At 54.1% G+C, this 14426-nt stretch overlaps 1 protein-coding gene across 1 annotated transcript in view; it reads left to right on the top strand.

The window, feature by feature from the left end:
• Positions 1-1915: 1915 nt before the first annotated feature.
• SH3BP4 (SH3 domain binding protein 4) overlaps positions 1916-14426 on the top strand; it is a 36285-nt gene continuing 23774 nt past the window's right edge. Inside the window, exon 1 of the mRNA XM_063162722.1 lies at positions 1916-1950. The gene's annotated coding sequence lies outside the window, so the exon portion shown is untranslated. The remainder of the gene's footprint in view (positions 1951-14426) is intronic.

Genomic DNA, 14426 nt, shown 5'->3' with positions numbered 1-14426 from the left:
ATTTTTAATGGAGTCCAAGCACGGTTCTGGCACCTGGAGATGTGTTTTTTTTTTCCCAAGGGATGCTGAGCTGGAACTGCAGATTCTCATACACCTCCTCCTGCCCATTGGAAAAAACATTTTTGTACTCAAAGCCACTCGAGGTGCCAGCCCAAGACAGGAATAAACTTGGACTTTTCAGTATCCAAAAGATGGGGAATCACACCAGAGATGGAAAAGATGAGTAAACCAGCAACTGAAATACTGATTTTAATGAGAGTTTTGCAGGAGCAGAGGGACAGGAGCACCCCAGGCTTGGTGCCAAGGCACAGATGGGGGCAGCACCCAGCCCAGCTCATCCCAGGTGCCATCCCAGTGTTTTCCACTGGCAAAACAGGATGGAAGTGCCCTGTTGCAGTTAGAGAACCGGGTTACCCAGCTGCAGGGAGCTCCCCTTGGAGAAACCCCCAAAGCTCCCAAAATCACACTGCAGAAAAGAGCCCCCAAGGCTGCTTTGAAGTGGTTTTGTGTGGCTCCTTCTGGGGAGCCAGGAAAAAGCTGGGATGAGGCTGGCAAGCCCCAGCTGACCCCCAGGATGGGGGTCTGGCCACACAAGGACCCACAGCCACCCCTTTGCCACCCCACTTTTGTCCCAAAACTCCGTCTCCTTCTGCCGTGCTGGGCGCAGGAGGAGCCAGCACCAGGAAGAGGAAATTTAATCATCAGATCCCGATTAAACCCAGGAAAAAACAAGGAGGGGGGTGGGAAGAGCAGCGGCTGGAGCAGCCCAGACCCATCTGCTCCGGTATTTCTCACTCAGCCGCTTTTCCAAAGGGTGTCCCAATGGGAGATGGCCACCGTGGGGCTGTTGGTGGCCACCAGCTCTGGGTGCACTTTGTGTCCATGCCTGTCCTGCTGGGTTGATGCTCCTGGTAGCCCATTTCCTAGCCCCGCATCCCAGCCAGGGTGCTCCCTCAGTCTGTGGGATTTTAGGGAGCACAAGCCCCTTTTTCCAGCGGAAAAAGCTGGAAGCCACTCTCTGAGAGTGCTTAACACGAGAAACCAGAGCTCAGCCTTTTCCTCCGCGTTTCTCCTGCCTTTCCCACCCGGGGAGAGCAACAGGGGCGGGATTTCTGCTTGACCAGGATTTTGCAGCTTGACAAAAAAGGCCAAAAAAAAAAAAAAAACAAGTGAGGGAGGGGAGCCGGGTGAGGATAAACCCTCATTTCCCCCAAGTTTTGAGTGTGAGTGTCACCACCACGAGTGTGCCCACACTGCACGTCGTGTCCATGCCTGTCCTGGTAGCCCATTTCCTAACCCTGCATCCCAGGCTGGGATGCTCCCTCAGTCTATGGGATTTTAGGGAGCACAACCCCCTTTTTCCCCCTTTTTCCACCGCGAGTGTCACCACGGCGAGTGTAACCATGGCGAGTGTCACCACCGCGGCGAGTGTGACCACGGCGAGTGTCACCACCGCGAGTGTCACCACCACGGCAAGTGTGACCACGGCGAGTGTCACCACCGCGAGTGTCACCACGGCGAGTGCGGCCACCACGGCGAGTGTAACCATGGCGAGTGTCACCACCACGGCGAGTGTCACCACCACGGCGAGTGTCACCACGGCGAGAGTGCCCGCGCTCACACCGGGCTGGGCGTGGCTCGCACTCCCCCCTTGCACAAGGACCATTCCCATTCCCCCATCCCGCTTTTCCCGTCCTTTTCCCCTCCCCACGTGTTTTACACCCCCCCCCCCCCGGCCATCCCCCGTCCCCCCCCCCCGCCCGGCACCCCCCTCGTTCCCGCCCTCCGCGGGGCCACGCCCCGACCACGCCCCCGCCACGCCCCCGTGACGTCAGCGGGGCGGGCGCGCGCGGCCGGTGGCGGCGGGAGCGCGCCCGGAGAGCGGCGGGAGCGGGAGCGGGGCCGGGCTCGGTGTCGGCGGCGGCGGTGGCGGGGACGGAGCGGGCGCAGGTGAGAGCCGGGAGCGGGGCGAGCCCGGGGAATGCGGGAGCGGCTCCCGAGGGACCCCGGGGCCGGCGGGGAAAAGTTTGTGGCGGCGGCGGAGGGAGGGAGGGAGGGAGGGAGGGAGCAAGGAAGGCGGTGGCGGCGGAGGGTCGGGGCTGAGGCAGCGGCGGAGCGCGGGGAGGCGGCCGGGGAGAGAGGGAGCGAGAGTGGCTCTGTGTGTGTGTGTGTGACACCGGGAGTGGGCTTGCGACCGCGTGTGAAGTGTGTGTGAGGCTGTGTGCGAGTGTCGCGTGTCCGCGTGTGGCAGTGTGACACTGTGTGTGTGTGTGTGACACTCTGAGTGTGACACTCGGAGTGTCCCCCGTGGGGCTGTCACTGTGTGTGTGTGTGTGTGTGTGACACTCAGAGTGTCCTCCGTGGGGCTCTGTGTGTGTGTGTGACATTCTGTACTCCGTGAGGCTGTCACTGTGTCCTACGTGGGGCTGTCACTGTGTCTGTGTGACACTCTGAGTGTCCTCCGTGGGGCTGTCACTGTGTGTGTGTGACACTCTGAGTGTCCTCCGTGGGGCTCTGTGTGTGTGTGTGACATTCTGTCCTCCGTGGGGCTGTCACTGTGTGTGTGTGTGTGTGACACTCTGAGTGCCCTCCGTGGGGCTGTCACTGTGTGTGTGTGTGACACTCTGAGTGTCCTCCGTGGGGCTCTGTGTGTGTGTGTGACATTCTGTACTCCGTGAGGCTGTCGCTGTGTCCTCCGTGGGGCTGTCACTGTGTGTGTGTGACACTCTGAGTGTCCCCCGTGGGGCTGTCACTCTGTGTGTGTGTGTGTGTGTGTGACACTCTGAGTGTCCTCCTACTGTGTGTGTGTGACACTCTGAGTGTCCTCCGTGGGGCTGTCACTGTGTGTGTGTGTCCTGTTGGTGTCTGAGTGTGTGACACTCTGAGTGTCCTCTGTGTGCCACTCTGTGCGTGTGTCCCGGGTGACTGTGCGTGCCACACGTCCCCTGTGTGTGTGTGACTGTGTCCCTGTGTGTCCCTGTGTGACTCTGACTGTGACCCTGTGTGACTGTGTGTGACCGTGTCCCTGCGTGTGACTGTGTCCCCGTGTGTCCCTGTGTGTGTGTGTGACTGTGTCCCCTGCGTGTGTGTGACTCTGTGTCCCCGTGTCCCCTGGGTGTGTGACCACATTTTGTGCTCGGTGTTCTTGTCCCCGCTGCCATGTGCCGTGTCAGGGTGCACATGCGGCTCCGTGTCCCCGTTCCTGTGCCCTGTGTGTGCACCCCCGTTGTCCCCCGGGTCGCGCTGGCACTGCCACGGCCATGGACACGGCTGCCCGGGCTGTTGTCACCCTGCCGCTGTCGCCGCTCGTGTCCCGCGGCCAGCAGCGCTCCCGTTCCCCATCGGCGCCGCCGGGACGCTCCGAGCCGCATTCCAGCGGCTGTGCCCGGCGTGCCTTCTCCAGGAGGGCTTGCCCAGCTCGCCCAATGCCCTCGCTGCTCCCTGCCGGCTGCCCGGGGATGCTGCGGGGGCAGGGATGCTGCCAGGGCTCGGTTTGGGATGATTTGGGTCATGGGATGCTGTGGGTCCAGGGATGTTTTGAGTCCAGGGATGATTTGGGTCCAGGGATGATTTGGGTCTGGGGATGTTTTGGGTCCGGGGATGCTTTGGGTCTAGGGATGCTTTGGAGCCAGGGATGCTTTGGGTCCAGGGATGTTTTGGGTCCAGGGATGCTTTGGGTCCAGGGATGCTTTGAATCCAGGGATGCTTTGGATCCAGGGATGCTTTGGGAGCTGGGGATGCTTTGGGTCCAGGGATGCTTTGGGTCCAGGGAGGCTTTGGGTCCAGGGATGCTTTGGGTCCAGAAATGCTTGGGAGCCAGGGATGCTGTGAATCCAGGGATGCTTTGGGAGCTGGGGATGCTTTGGATCTAGGGATACTTTGGATCCAGAAATGCTTTTGATCCAGAAATGCTTTGGGTCCAGGGATGCTTTGGATCCAGGGATGCTGTGAAGCCTCAGTTCCCAGCTGTTGCTGCTGGGTGGAAGAGGTGGAATTTTGCAGGCTCCCAGGAACACCAGTTTCCTGGGATCCCTGCCTGCTCGGGAGTTTAGGCTCGGCATAACTTTGGGACAGCGGGGACTGTGAGGTTGTTCTGTGCCCAAATGAAACCACGTGGCATCAAAGCCCCCAAACCCAGAGGAGCTCTGTGGGGTGTGGGATCGGGTGGATGCAAATTCCCAGCCCTGGGATGCCCATCACTGCCTTCCTCCCCTCTCCAGCCTCCCTGAGATTTGCAATGATTAACTTTTGGCTGTTAATTAATACATAAATTAAAAGGTAATAATGCTGAGTGGAGCTTGGGTAGGAGTTGGAGTGGGGGCTGTGTGGTGTTGCCAGCTGGGCTCTGGAATAAGGATCCACCCTTGGATTCCTCCAGCCTGGATGCTTAAATTTGCCTTAAAGTAGAAAAATATTATTGGTATTGAGGATAAATCCCCCTGGGGTGGCTTGTAGGTCTGACAGGGGTGGGTTTGGCATTGGGTTGATGCTTGGGCTTGAAGCTTTCACAGAGCTTTTCCAGCCTAAAGAATTCCGGGCTCCTCGGAATGTTCGCATCTCCTCCTTCCTGGCTCTTCCTCCTGCACAGCTGTGTTGGTCCCAGACCCTGCAGAGGGGACAGCATCTCTGCTCCCCAACCATCCATGATTCCCTCAGCTTTCCATGTTCTTCCCACGGCGAGCTTCACCCCGCTGGTCGCTCACAGCAAAATTCCCATTTTTCTCACCACCCCCCGTCCCGAGCACATCCCCTCCTGGCTGGGGAATTTTGCAGGCAGAGATGCCAGCTTTCCATGGCTCTGCATGTCCAAAATAACCCCGTTCAGGCTGCGGAAGGGAACGTGCTTTTCAAAAATAGCATCTCCCTTACTTTTAATCAACCGGAGCCGGAGCAGCGTGGAGCGACTGCAGCCGGCGCTCGACGTCCTAATTGTGTTTGCCTTTTAATGAGGGGGAAAACTATTTGCCAAGCTAAAATATTTATTTTAGCCTGGTGGGGTTGCTCTCAAGAGCTTGTGGGGATGGTAAGGAGGTGGTTTAGACACTGTGTGTGTGTGGTTTTGTTTTTGTTTTAATGGGAAAAGCATTTAAATGTGGCTTTTTGTGGCCGGGGCTGTCTGTGCCGGGGGATTTGCATCTTCCTCAGTCTCCTTCTTTCCAGGGGGGGGTCTGAGAGCTGTGTCCCCTCCTGGGTGGATTTCTGCTGGCAGCTGGCGCAGGAGGGAATGCAAATACCCTCACCTCATGTTTGGCACCTGCCTCTTCTCTCCTGCCCTGGAAGCACCTGAGCTTTGTGAGCTGTCCCCAGGGCTCCACAGGAGGTGGTGAGGAGGCAGGATGGGTTTTTATGGAATCATGGATTTTCCTGAGCTGGGAGGAGCCCACAGGGATTGTCCGGTCCAACCCCTGGCCCTGCACAGACACCCCAACAATCCCACCCTGTGCATCCCTGCGAGTGTTTTCCAAACATTCCTGGAGCTCTGGCAGCCTTGGGGCTGTGCCCATTCCCTGGGGTGCCTGGGCAGTGCCAGCACCCTCTGGGGGAAGAGCCTTTTCCTAAAACCCAACCTAAACCCCCTCTGACACAGCTCCAGCCACTCCCTCGTGTTCTGTCCCTGTCACAGGGAGCAGGAGATGGAAACACCCAGGAAAGTTTGGTAGCCAAATGTTGACTTCCCCAGTGACCAGTGGTGAGTCAGCTTTGGAACAAGGGATCAACCCACTGGGAAGTGTGTTCCTGCTTATTAACTGGGATATCTTATTAACTGGGAAATCTTATTAACTGGGATATCTCTGCTCTGGAGCCAGGCTGGGGGTGCTCACCTGGAGAGGAGAAGGCTCCAGGGAGAGCTCAGAGTCCCTGAAGGGGCTCCAGGAGAGCTGGAGAGGGACTGGGGACAGGGCATGGAGGGACAGGACACAGGGAATGGCTCCCACTGCCAGAGGGCAGGGATGGATGGGATACTGGGAATTAGGGGTTCTGCTCTGTGAGGTGCTGGCACAGGTTTTGGAGCAGCTCTGACTGATCCCTGGGGGTGGTCCAGGCCAGGCTGGATGGGGCTTGGAGCAGCCTGGGACAGTGGAAGGTGTCCCTGCCCATGGCAGGGGTGGGATGGGATGAGTTTTGAGGTCCTTTCCCACCCAAACCATGCTGGGACTCTCTGATGGCTGCAGCAGGGTGTTCATGGAGAGCAGAGTGTGGGTTTCCCTGCCCTCTGGGCATTTTCTCCACTGCCAGCACCAGCTCAGGACCCATCCAAGCCACGCCCCAAAATTTCCAGAGCGAGGTTTAAAAGCACAGAACGTGTCCCCTGTCTCTCCCCTCAGCAGGAGCTGCTGCCCTGGGCTCCCTCCTGGCCAGCACTGGCCCTGCCCAGGGCTTGGGCACAGGGCTGGCATTGTCTGGGGGCCTTGGCAGGGCTGTGCCAGCCTTGGCTGGGCCGGGAGCACGTGGCCGTGCCGGTGCTGGCACTGGGAAAATCCCTCTGATGGAATTGGGGGGCAGAGAAGGGGCAGGAGAAGCCCTGAAGGTGGTGGGGCTGAGCCCTGTCCCCAGCCTGTGGGGACACCAGGGCAGCTGTGCTGGTCATTAATGATGAGTTCTGCTGCTTTCAGAGGGATTTGCAGCCCCAGCTGCCTCCGTGGCCCCAAACAATGTTTGGGGTTTGAGGAAGGGGGGAAAGGGAGAAGGCTCTTGCAGCTTTGGCACTTGCTTGTGCTGACAAGTCCCTCTGCTTCCCAAAAACAGGACCTGCTCCCAGCAGCTCGGATCTGGCTTTTAGTGCTCCAGTGAGCACATTAACACCACAACCGTCCACGCTGAAGGGTGATTTTTGAGGGTACCTGTGGCTTCTCCCCCCTCTCTGTGCTCCTCCTTGCACCCTGGCGTCCTTGGGGTGATTTCTGTGTATTTCTGTTCCTGTGGGCTCCTAAAGAAAAGTGTGGGAGTCGGGATGGGGATGTGTGGGATGGCTCCAGGGAATGCAGGAATGCACATGGAATCCCTCTGCTGCCTCAGGGGGGCTGCAGGCCCAGGAGTTTCCCAGGGAAAAGTCAGTTTTTCATGGATCAAAGAGCAGACCATAAAACTTTCAACTCTTCTCCATGGTGCCCCTGGAGTGGATTTTTGTCCCTCTGCTGGGAAGTTGGCATTTTGGGTGGGTTGCATGTTTTTGGGAGGAATCAGTGTGCCACCAGCAACATTTCCTGGCTTTAATCCCAATCTTTGGTGGCCTCCATTGGGAACCCCATGGGAAATTTATATTTTTAACCTGCTGGTGGATTTGTGCAGGGGCTTATTTTCAGTGCCAGGAGGCAGCTGTTCCCATTCCCATTTCCCATTCCCATTCCCATTCTCATTCCCATTCCCAGCTGGCATATCAATGGCAGAGTCATGATGCTCTCTCTCATTCCTGGGGCTAGAAAAGTGTTCCTGCTTTTTCCCTACCTGAGTGGTTGTTCCTGCTCCACCCAGGAGAGGAGAGCTTGTGTCAAATCCAGCTGTGGGAAGCTGGCACATCCCATCTCCTGCTTGCAGGATCACCACAGGATTCCAGAACTGGTTTGGGATGGAGGGGACCTGAGAGCTCATCCCATTCCAATGGGCAGGGACTTTCCCAATTCCGGCCTGATTCCCCAGTTTCTTTCAGTTTGGGAGAGTAAATCGGTAGCCTCAAACCTCTGTAGGTGAAAATGCAGAGGTGGAAGGTGGCCCAGTCATTACTTATTTTGTGATTTCTCTGGTGTTTCTTCCAAATGAAAGAGAAATTATTTAGATGGGATATTAGGAAGGAATTCTTCCCTGTGAGGTGCTGGCTCAGTTTTCCCAGAGAAGCTGTGGCTGCCCCTGGATCCCTGGAATTGCCCAGAATTGGACATTGGAGCAGCCTGGGACAGTGGAAGGTGTCCCTGGAATGGCAGGGGATGGAATGGGATGGGCTTTAAAGGTCCCTTCTAACCCAAACCATTCTGCCACTGGGTGATTTTTTCATATTTTTCATACTTTCAATATTTTTCATATTTTTCCTACTTCTCATATTTTCCATATTTTTTATCACCTGGCTGCCTCTGTGTAAGTTGGAGGGGTGGTGATGCACATCTGGTTTGCAGTCCCGTTAAATGATGGGGAAAACTAACAATAATAATAGTAATAGTAATAGTAGTAGTAGTAATAATAATAATAATAATAATAATAATAATAATAATAATAATAATAATAATAATAATAATAATAATAATAATAATAATAATGAAAACTTTAATAGTAATAATAACGATGATGATGATTATGATTTTGCTTTTCACTGCTCATTCCCTGCAGTTGCTTCCTCTCCTGCCCCATGGGAGGGTCGCCCTGGGGACCATCCCAGCATTTTTGGGAGAGGAAATCACAGCCAGGGAGCCAAACCAGATGTTTTCCAGCTGACTCCAGAAAACCTGGGCCCAGTAGAGATTCCTGGTTTCAGCTCAGATTCCTGCTTCCCTCTCTCCAGGGGTAAATCCAGCTGCTGCCCTCCTCCTACCCTGCCTGGATCAAGGGCTTTAGGCCATCCCCATGAAGTCATGAGGTGTTCCAGGTTGTTTTTGGAGGGCAGGGTCAGCGTGGTGTGTGGCCTCCTTTGAGCAGCACCGGCTGTTTCCTTAGGAACAGGGAGAAAAAGGCTTTTTTGGAGTTGAACAATGGGGAGAGGAGTGGGGCAGGAGTTGTTTTATGTGATCCCAAGGGTTCCTTTCCTTGGGATCACAGCTTTTTCTTTATCCCAGATTCGTAACCCTGAGTTGTGAATCTGGGATAAGTCCGAGAGTGGGTTTGGTTGGATTTCTTAGCGTGTGCAGGGCTGGGTGCAGCATCCCTCGTTTTGTTGGTGTGGCGCGGGGAAGGTGCTCAAGTTACCCGCCTAAAATCACCTCCACAGGTCAAAGCATGGAGAAAAGGAGCAGGAAAAAGCCCCAGGAAGTGGAGTAATGGATGCAGTGGTCACCAGGGAGTTCAGCCAAAGCCTCCCCGTTCTCACACACGTCCCTGGCACCCAGAGCCGTGTCGGATGTGAAATCCCCAATTCCTGCCCCATTCCCTGCTGCTGCTCCCTGCTCCTGCCTCGCATCCGTTCCCAGAGCAGCTGGGGGGGAGCTCTGCTGGGTCCCTCGGAGCAGAGGCTGCTGGAATTAAACAAAGAGAAACTTCCCATTTCTCTGCCTGCCAGCCAGCCAGCGCTGCTCCGGCTTCCGGAAAATGGCAGCGCTGGAGGCGGGCGAGCAAAACAAAACAAAACAAAACAAAACAAAGCAAAACAAAATAAAATAAAACAAAACAAAGCAAAGCGAAGCAAGGCGGCCCCAGCCAGAGAGAAAAAAAACCGTCCTCACCTCAGAGGCATTTCCTTGCTTTCTTTCCCCCCCCTTGTCCAGCCTCTCTCCCTCCCCATCCTGGCTGCTCCATTGAAAACCTGCCATCAGATTAGGGCTCCCGGGGTGGGGCTGCTCTGGGAAGCATTTCCCAGGGAAAAGCAGGGAAAGCCAGCCTTGGGAATGGCTCTGCTCTCTGCCCCAGATCCCCTCCCTGCTTATTTTGCCTCAGTGGGGATTTTTGGGTCAGGTTTTTGGGTGTGTGTGGCTTCACTTTTGGGGCAGGTTGAGCTGTTGGAACCCTTGAGGAAGTGCAGGGAATCGTTCCCAGTGGGCCTGGGAGCAACTGGTCCTTGCAAAAAAAATAAAAAGGGGGGAAAAAAAAAAAAAAAAGATGCTTGAGAGCATCCTGGAAAAAATAAAAAGAGATCTGCGAGTCCATCCCACAAAAGCAGGACCTGTGTGATTGTATCCTGCAAACAAAAAAGGAGGAGGAGGAGGTAGGAAATGCATCCCAGAGAAAGGAGGAGGTGGGGAGTGCATCCTGCAAAAAAGGAGGAGGAGATGCATGAGTGCATCCCAGGAAAAAGCTGGAGGGACGGGGACAAAAAGAGCTGTGCATCCCACAGAAGGAGAAAGGATGGTTTGGGTGTGTCCTGGAAAAAAAGAGGAGCTGCGCGAGTGTGTCCCATTTAAAAAAATTTAAAAAAAGGATGAGGAGATGAGGGTATCCCTCAAAAGGGGGAGATGTGAGCAAATCACACAAAAAAGGGGAAGCTGATGGGGGTGCATCCCAGATAACAAAAGAGAAGATGCCCAAGTGCATCCCAGGAAAAGGAAGGAGGAGAAGGGAGGGGTGCATCCCACAGCTTGTCCTCCCTTGTTCCAGCTCCTCCTTCCCCGTGGCTGCTGTTGGCTGCAGGTTCCTGTGGTACCTCTGCAGGGATTGCTCAGGTGGGACAAGAGGGTTTTTTCAGGAAAAAGGATGAAAACCTGGCATCCCCAGCACCAGGATGGGTTATTTTAGGATGTTTTGTGTCTTTTTTTTTTTTGTTTTTTTGATACCAGCTTCCTGGAAAGCATCTCCTTCCAGCAGCTGAGCTTATCAGGGAGTGAGACCCCAAACAAGGCTTTCCTGGAGTCTTTGGAAGTGTTTTTCTTGCCTTTGTGGGAATGGACAAGGAGTTTGTTACCCCTGGAGGGTGGCAATTACCTCGTCAGCAAAGCAGAGCCCCTGTGCTGCCAGTGCTGCCCTTGACCAGCTCAGAATTCCAAGATTTGCTTGGGAAGGGTGCTCTGGGATGGGGACATCCCTGTGGTGCTCTCCTCCCCTGCCTGGCTCTTCACATCCTGCCAAATTGGTGACGTTTTGGGGGGTTTGGGGCTATTTTGTTTCCCCTGGGAGCTGCTGGAGCCAGCCCGTGCTGCAGAGGAGCAGCTCGGTGCCCTCAGTGCTTCTTCCAAGCAGTTTTTTCCATCTCTCCTGAGCTGCTCCTGAGCTGTGGCCCCTGCTCCCCAGGGAGAGCTGCCTGAGAGTTAATGGCTGCTGGAAAAAAAACGCTTTAATTAACTCAATTAGCCAGATGGTCCATCTGGGCTCCTGCAGAGCCTGCTGAGATCCATGCAATGAGGTGGCAGCAGCTCCACCCTGGTGATGGGGAGGACGCAGGGACCCATCCAGATCCCCATGGGATGTGCTGTGCTCTCCAGAGCATCCATCCCTGCTCCTGGGAGCTGCTTGACAAGGGCATGGAGTGACAGGACAAGGGGGAATGGCTTTAAACTCACAGGTTTGGAGGGCAGGGGTGGATGGGATATTGGGAATTAGGAATTGTTCCCTGTGAGGGTGGCAGGCTGTGGCTGCTCCTGGATCCCTGGGAGTGTCCAAGGAGAGGTTGGATGGGGCTTGGAGCAGCCTGGGACAGTGCAGAGGTGTCCCTGCCATGGGAATGAGGTGTGCTTTGAGGTGTTTCCAGCCCAGAGCATTCCGTGCCCCTGCTGCTGGCACATCCCTGCAGCTCCTGCCAGGGCAGAGCAGGAGCTCCTGGAACATCCAAAACATCCAGGACACACGGCCAGGCATGGAAAGAGTGAGCAGGGGGAAGCCCTGCAGGCTGTTTGAGCAGAGGAATGCGGGGGTCTGGAGCAGGGATGGGGCCCTGGAGCAGGGATTTGGGATGGGGGAGTGTTTAACCCTTTCTCTGCTCTGTGACCGCTCCATCCCCATCCCAGCTCCCTGTTGTAAAGCTTGGCTTTACCCTCATCCTGAGGGAAGCTGGTTCTCCTGGCTGGGATGGGAACCTCAGTGCTGGCAGGTGGAGATGAATCCTTGGGGCAAAAGGGAGGAATGTGTGTCCTGGAGGGTTTGGATACCACTGGGGAACGGTGCGGGGAAACTGAGGCACAGCGTTGCTCCGTGGGGAGGTTAAGCAGTGGTCCCTGCAGTTGTGGTGCTCATCTCTCCAAAAATGGGCTCTAAAATCATTCCAGAAGGGCTCCCAGCTCAGCCTCAGCTCCAGAACTGTGCATGTCCTTGATCCCTTTTCTTCTTCTGTGCACGGGAATCATTTGGAAGCAGAGGTCTGAGCCTATTCCATGGAAATCCCACGCTCCACAGTGCTGCAAACACTTCTGCCTCACTTTTGCCTTTCACCAGAAAATCCTCATCCCCCTTCCTGCTCACACCAAAAAAAAAAAAAAAAAAAAAAAAATGAAAAAAGTGAGTAATGCTGGAGAAATTTGGGATGAGGCCCAGCAAACGATCGGATATCCGGCTAAGCAGGGCTCTGACTTTTGGACTGAAAGCTCCCAGATGAATAAATGCAGCAGGAGGAATGGCAGATTTTGAAGGATTATGTCTTTCTGGTGGTGCTCTGGTTTATCTCTCTTTAAATCTTCACTCTGTGGAACTTGGGAATGGCTTTTTTTCCTTTTTTTCCTTTTTTTTTTTTTTTTTTTCTCTTTTTAAATCGCCTCAATATATTTGTTTTATGCTCGAGCAATAACACATTTCCCGTTGTCCTGTTAAAAGCAGAGCTGATGGTATTTAAAAATAATACTGGTGCCAGTTGTCTTGTGATGCACATCATGTGTTCTGGCTGTAAATGTTGTTTACAGGCCAAAAAAAAAAAGCTGAATTCACTGCAAAAGTGGCTTGTTGGGAGGCTAAAATGCCATCCAAAGTGGATGTTGCCCTAAGGAATAATGGGTGGTGGTGGTGACTGTCTCCTTGTTGGTTTTCTTTCCTCCTTCTGGACCCTGCTGAAAAAGTTCCCTTTTTTTTTTCCCCCTGTTGATTGAGTACTTAAGTCATTCTTCTAAATATAAATCTCTCCTGATGCGTCAGCTGCGCCTGGGATTTCACTTCTTTTATGTGGCACTTCAAGCAAGTTTTAATTAAAAACTAAAAAAAAAAAAAAAAAAAAAAGAAAAAAAAAGAAAGGTCCATCTGCATTGGGTTGATATTTAGGGAGTTTTTTCCCTCATCAGGAGCATGTCTAATTCCAGCCTGACCCTGCAGAGCATCCTCAGCTCCTGGAAAGTTCTTGCTGTGTCCTGCTTGGAATCAGGGAGTGCTTTGGGTTGGAAGGGACCTAGAAGCTCACCTCATTGCAGAGCAGGGACACTTTGCACTATCCCAGGTTTTCCAAGCCCCATCCAGCCTGGCCTTGGATCCAGGGGCAGCCACAGCTTCTCTGGGCAACCTCGCCCTCATGGGGAACAATTCCTCCCCAATATCCCACCTCTGTCACTTTAAAGCCATTCCCCCTTGCCCTGTCCCTCCAGGCCCTTGTAAACCACCTCCAATTCCCTGGAATTCCAGCTCTTTTCCTGGCTTTTCAGTCAGTGCTGCTTCTCCTGGAAGGGCTGTCCCATCACTGCCGCACACAACATCTGCTGCGACCAACAATGAGATGTGGAAAAGCTCCATCCTGATAGGGAAAAAAAGTCATCTGGGATGTTGATGTTGCTGTGGGAGATGCTGGGAGCAGGAGGTGCCATGGATTCTCCTTCTCCTGCTGCTGGCAGCCCCGTGTTTTGGGTCTGGAAATGAAAAACACATCTCTGGGCTTGTCAGAGCAGCCTCAGAGCCCCATGTTTTGGGTCTGGAAATTGAAAAACACATCTCTGAGCTTGTCAGAGCAGCCTCAGAGCCCCATGTTTTGGGTCTGGAAATTGAAAAACACATCTCTGAGCTTGTCAGAGCAGCCTCTGAGCAGGGCTGGTGGTGGGACTGGAGTTGTTCTCCACAGGAACCCACAAATGGAGGGAGGGTTCTGTGCTGCTCACAGGGAATGTGAGCCAGGGGTGCTTTGCAGGGCTTTCTAAGCTCAGTTTAGTCCTTGCTTTTTGAAAAGAGCTGTTCTTGTAGAGAGAGAGGACAAGCTATGTCTTGTCTCCTCTAATTTGGGCACTTGGTTGGCCCCAAACCACCCCTTATCACAGCTGATAACGCTTCATCCCTCATTCAAGCTCCAAAACCCCAAAATTCAGCTCTGCTCTGTCTTACAGACGGGAATCGAGCAACCTGGTCTGGTGGAAGGCTTGCTTGCCCATGGATGGGCCAAGAAGGGCTTTAAGGTCCCCTTCTAACCCAAATCCTTTTGGGATTTTCTGTGAAATCTCAGTGGGAATGAACGGAGCGCGTGGCTCCGAGGTTCCTCTTGGGCAAGGAGAAGCCCAAGGGCAGGTCTGTCCCCTTCCAGCCTTGCCTGGGGGTGACTTCTTGGGGAATGACTTGTCCTCTGGAGATGTCCCCTCCGTGGTGGCTCGATTGTTAAGGGATGCTCCTGTGTCTGATGCACTCGTGGGAGGTGTCTCGTCCTTGAGTTGTAGAAATTGCACCACTCAAGAAATAAAGCTCTGCCGTGAGCAGGGAACAGCCTGCCGTGGCTCTAGGATGGCTTTCAGGTATCATTTCAGTTTTGCTGCAAAAAAACGTGTTTGAGATTCCGCCCTGCTCCGTCCAGCAAGGAGAGTAATTTTGAGCTAAGGTTTTTGCCAGATTCGCATAAATTACTATTTTTGCACCAAAGCATCTTGCTAAATAAGGGGCATCTATGCCCAAAACGTTGTGCCAAG

Source organism: Melospiza melodia, chromosome 8, assembly GCF_035770615.1.
Source record: "Melospiza melodia melodia isolate bMelMel2 chromosome 8, bMelMel2.pri, whole genome shotgun sequence".
Lineage (NCBI taxonomy): Eukaryota > Metazoa > Chordata > Aves > Passeriformes > Passerellidae > Melospiza > Melospiza melodia.
Note: the sequence above shows the minus strand (reverse complement) of the source record. Positions and strands in the feature narration are given on the sequence as shown.